This window comes from Monodelphis domestica, chromosome 3 (assembly GCF_027887165.1).
Source record: "Monodelphis domestica isolate mMonDom1 chromosome 3, mMonDom1.pri, whole genome shotgun sequence".
Lineage (NCBI taxonomy): Eukaryota > Metazoa > Chordata > Mammalia > Didelphimorphia > Didelphidae > Monodelphis > Monodelphis domestica.
The window spans coordinates 425561422-425567421 of record NC_077229.1 but is presented as its reverse complement, the minus strand read 5'-3'; positions in this window follow the sequence as shown (position 1 = coordinate 425567421).

Genomic DNA, 6000 nt, shown 5'->3' with positions numbered 1-6000 from the left:
AACAAATTGTGGTATATGATGGTTATGGAATACTGTTGTGCTGAAAGGAATGAACTGGAGGAACTCCATGTGAACTGGAACAACCTCCAGGTACTGATGCAAAGTGAAAGAAGCAGAACCAGGAGAACATTGTACACAGAGACTGATTCACTGTGGTACAATCAAATGTAATGGATTTCTCTACTAGCAGCAATGCAATGACCCAGGACAATTCTGAGGGAGTTATGAGAAAGATGCTATCCACATCCAGAGGAAGAACTGTGGGAGTAAAATACAGAAGAAAAACATGATTGATCACATGGTTTGATGGGTACATGATTGGGGATTTTTACTTTAAATAATTACTCTATTGCAAATATTAATAATATGGAAATAGGTTTTGAACAATGATATACTTATAACTCAATGGAATTGCTTGTCAGCTCCAGGAGGGAGGAGGGAAGAGGGGAGGGAAAGGACATGAAACCATAAGAAAATATTCTTAATTAATTAATTTTTTTTAAAAAGGAAAATCTGAGTGAGTTGGAACACACCCAAATTTCCCCAACTGAAGTCCATTGTGTGGACAAAAAAATTCATCTCCAGTGGTAAAACAACTTTCTAAAAGTTTCCCTGTATTTCCTGATTCTTTATAAATCAGACACAGTCTGATATAGCTCCATCTGGCCCAGGCTCTTCCATCAGCCTTGGCTTCCCACTATATGCTGACTAGCACAATCTACATGTTTTTACTCAAATCTCTTAAAAGAGCAAAATATAAGGAGCTAACAAGGTATGACCTCCTCACCATGCCCAGGGTATGTGTGCACATTCACAAAGTGAAGAATTGAGCTAAATCAAATTATTCAAACTGGAATGTCTCCACTTTATTTTTTTTTTTTGGCTGAGGTCAAAATAAGTTCATTTCTCCTTCCTCAGGGCTCACTCAGTTTAGAGGTCAGTCACTTGGCAAGCTTTATTGACTAGAGGCTAAGTGAAATGAAATAATCTCCCTACTGGGCCCAAACATAACAGAAGATGTGAAACTTCCATTTGATTTGACTTATTACTCCTCTTTAAAATGTTAAATTTCCACAATACCAATGATAGTCTATCATCATTCTCTATCCATCCCAAGGATCTGCCTTTATACCAATTTTATCTTGTCTCTCTGTTTCTCTGTGTCTCTGTCTCTCTCCACCACCCCCTCTTTTTCTACCTCATTTCTTTACTATCCCCCCCCTCTACTTTTCCATGTTTTGGGCCCAATCTATTATTTCACTAGCACAAAGAACAAAGTCCCCACAAGGAAATTCACTCAACCAATGCAGATAAGCTTATAGTCTTAAGAGTGTTACCTGAAACAATGAGCGTATTAAAATGATTTGCCTAGAGTCACACAGCTAGTATCATAAATAGGACTGGAACTCAATTCTAAAATCAGCCAGGATCCTTTTCCCTAATCTCACCCTGATCCCTAACAATCATCACTTTTTTCCCTTCTGTTAAAGACCATTTTATTCTGGTACAGGAGTTCTTAACTCCCAAAGGATTTATGGATAGATTTCATGGAGTCCATGGATTTAAATGGGGAGAGGTGGGATTGAATACATTTTATTTCAGTTTAATTCTTTCCCTTTATAATCTTGAGTATTTTCATTTGTACATTTAATAATATTTTTCCTAAAGGAGTCCATGAGGAAAAGTTGGAAACTGACACATTGCACACATGTGCTGATCATTAGAACTCACAGTTAAAATTACATCTCTCAAAGGTTGGGTTCCATTGTGACATAAGTCAACCTGGTTATGATCCCAGAATGCTGGCCAAAGCCAAAGGCTTGCAAAAGTCTCACCTTGGAATCCCTATCTTCCCAACACAGACATATGAGAGTTCTGGTTTCCAAATTCAATGGCAAGATATTCCAAAGAGTTCTCTATACTTATATACAAAAATGAAATGAGGAGAGTCCCTTAAGTCCACCACAAGTGCAGGGGATCTTCAGCTTATCTCAGAACCCCACATTTGCCTTCCTCTTTCCTTGTTCTTCCCCTTCTTACCCCACATCTGAACGATCCCGTCTTACTCATTTTGGACAACTTTGAACTCAAAAGCCAAAAGCCAAAAGGGATTTATTGCACACATTGAATGAACGTTCATTTTTGGAATTGTAGAAAAAATCTTTTCAGCAACCTCACAATTCCAGGCTAGAGAACTAATGGCACTGGTTTTGAGGGATGTTATTATTTTTAGGACCATATTCTTTCTAAGCACTTGAGACATCTTATTAAAAAAAAAAAATCTTTGGAAGAGTATATCCTCTAACCCTACCTTCCTCAGTAGCTAGTTGTACCTTCAGGTCTATGTCCCTCATTCTGGTTATAAATGTTTACCTCCAAGCCCTCCTACGCATACCCACCCTATGTAAGAAGACTTTTTTAAAGGAAAGTAAAAAAGAGATCCAGGGATCCAAAGGTCTCCATCCAAGGAAAAGGACTCACTTCCAGTGTTTCTTCCTTAGGGCCAACTTTCCTATATTTCTCTTTCCTGTCTGACAATGGCCTATTCACTCCAACCTAACTTGTCTCCCTGGAAATGGGCTGAATTTAGTCAGTTCCATTTGCCTCTGGCTGCCAGCTCCTGGCTCCTCAAAGCCAGCCTTGCATGGTTCTTGCCCATAGCCTAGCCTTTTTTGCTTCTCCTACCACCCTATGCTCCCAAACTGGCTTTCTTCTTCCTTTATCTCTTTTCCTTAGGAGCTCAAGGGTTTCTCAAGTGAGTAAGAAAGGAACTGTCAAGACTTGTCTACAAAGAATAGTGAAATAAATCATAAAGGTATGGAAGGAGGGAGGAAATGACCAAGAATCTTCCTTGAATGCACAAAATTTTTGCAAGCCCCTTCCTTTTCATTTTTATAAAATTTGCCCATGTAAGAAAACAAGAGAGACTTTTTCTAGGTTTTTATGTGGTATATGTGTGTGTACATATAGGTGCCTATATGCACATTTACATACATGCATGCAGAGAGAAAGTAGAATCTGAAGAGACTTCAGCAATTATATGTTGACAAGACATGAACTTATTTTTATCAAAAAGGCTAACATTGATTTCTAACAAAGAAATCATACTTTGTCTTTTTTTTTGTATCACAATATAGGCAGGAAACCTAATATATACCTAATCTGAAAGACCTAATATGAAAGAAATATTTCAAAGGGTTTTTTTACATCTTCTGATTATATCCAGTTATTTTATCATGCTAAATAATTCTAAAGAACTTCTATTCTGAGAAAGAAAGAACATGTATTCATTCAAACTTACCAAATATGGAGAGAAAAACAGTTGGTAGGAAGTATGCTACATGTTTATATGCTTCATATAACATATTTTCTAATGATCATTAAAATACAAAGAATGCTGATATGTCATTGATTTCAACTGTGAATTTACAATGGATGGTATAGTAAGCAAATTTAAATTAACTAAGCTGCTAAATCCACTTCACTTAAATATCAAGTAATATATTTAGTGATACCTATTAAAATGATAACAGTCAAGCAAACTGACTCACACTTTTGAGCCTCCTAATTAATTCTATACAAATATTAATACTTGAATAAATTAAGGTTTTAAGTATAATAAGGCCATCTTTACTTAGTTGTTATCAACAAATTCATTGGCCTTTTTTAACCTCAATGTGCGCTCAGATATCCATAAGTATAGACTACTGCCCCAAGTTTAATACTCATTAATACTGAAAATTATATAAGCAGTTTTCACAATGAATAGCCAAATGCCTGTAACCTTTGAGCTTTACTTCTTCTTTTTGTTATAAAAATTTTTTGTCCAAAAAGAAAATTCACAGAACCTGGATCAAGTCACAGATTAGTAATTATATAGGTATGTCTACATCTTCATCTGAATTTGCATATTTTCATATGCAGTGACAAATGTTTATATTATACATGCATATATCTATTTATGTCATGTATGTATGTATATATATATATATTCCAAATACCAGAAACATTCTTTTAATAACATTGGTTGCTGCAATTGGTTGTAAACTGAACAACCAACCACTCTAGAAAGAGAAAATTGAATTGTTGTTCAATGCCAATACAGCCATGAATTTTATCAGCATGGGTTTCATGATGATAATTCCAATAGTACAGAATACATGTTATCCATGAACTCTTCTCTCATGCAAATCCTGTCAATACCTTCCCATAAATCCTCCATGGGATCTATCTGTCTTCTAACTTTTTTTTGACATTGAGCAAATATTAATACAAATTCTGGTATATGAATATAATGGAATATTATGGCAGCATAGGAAATGACAAAAGGGATAGATTCAGAGAAACCTGAAAAGATGTTAATGAATTTATGCAGAGTGAAGTGAGAAGAACCAGTAGAGTGACTGCAATATTATAAAGTAAAGAGAAAAATGTAAGAACTCTGATCAATGTAATAGTTGGCTACCACTCCAGAGAACTGGTAATGAACTAACTAGCATTTGGGTAGCTATTATCAGCTATCAGCTGTCAGTTATCATAATCAATGCAATTAGCAGCCACACCTCTAGAAGACTGATAGTGAAGTATACTACTTCTTCTGACAGAGAAGTTATAAAAGTGATCAATTATTAGAATGTAACCTACATTTTTGGACATGGCCAATGTGTGGATTTCTTTTCCTTAACTATGTTCATTTAAAATGAAAAGTATAGGGTTTTTTAGGGGAAGGGCAGAGATAGCAATAATAAAAAAGATAAATGTTATTGAAATATATTTTAATGCGCAGAATAGAACTTGAAAAAGACACAGACAAGCAGAACAGCTTTGAAGTTAACATATTGGATATATTATAGATATTTAAAAGCAAACTATTATAAAGATTCATGATTTCATATACTTTCCTCTTTTCTGTTCTTTGTATATGTAAAAGTTCATGTTTGTGTTTGTTGTCAAGTTCAAGATACAAAAACAAAAGAGAAAAAGAAAGAAGAAAGAAAGAAAGAAAGAAAGAAAGAAAGAAAGAAAGAAAGAAAGAAAGAAAGAAAGAAAGAAAGAAAGAAAGAAAGAAAGAAAGAAAGAAAGAAAGAAAGAAAGAAAGAAAGAAAGAAAGAAAGAAAGAAAGAAGGAAGGAAGGAAGGAAGGAAAGAAGGAAAGAAGGAAAGAAAGAAAGAAGGAAAGAAAGAAAATTCTGTGAATTGACCTGCTCCACCCAGGAAATGGAAGTTGTGTCTCAACACATGGTTCTCACATCAAATCCAAAGTCATTCTCATAGTAGTCTAACAAGAAAGTAGTCAAAAAAAAAAAAAGCATGCCAGGGCTTATTAAATTTCCATTAGGCTCTGAGCATGTTCTAATTTGCATGGCTGAGTTGATTACATCCTGTTTTAGAGAATCAAATATCTCTTCTATTCTCTATGATTTGTCTCTGAGCATGAAAATAGTTCTAATCACAAAATTAATGATACCAAATCTGACATGTAGCTGCTCTCTTCTTTGTCCTTCTGCCTTATCTCTTTCAGGGGAAAATACATGATTTTCAAAAAGATCAGGCATACAGAAGGAATTCAACAGATTAACACATTAGAATGTCAAGTGACAATGAAACTGCACAGAAAAATTCTACCTTGAAGAAGACTGGGCTCCTCGAAGCAGTAATGAAAAACAGTTCCAAGCCAAGTGTGAAGCAGTATCAGAAAGATCCTGACAACTGCTTAGTGTTATATCACATTATGAAAAAAGAAAGAAAATTATTAAGATGATAAACACTTTGGTTTAATGCTAAATGCCAAAATTGATTTTTATTGTGTCAATTTTTCCATTTCACATAAATGTACAAAATCACTTTTGAATTCACACAAAATAGAGGATGGGAAAGAATATGTTGACAATTATGTGCTTACATGGATCTCAATTTCCCAATTAAAGACTACATGTATATGCATACTCTGGTTAAGGACTAGGTAATATTTTATTAGAAACCAAGCCAAATGATTAACTCG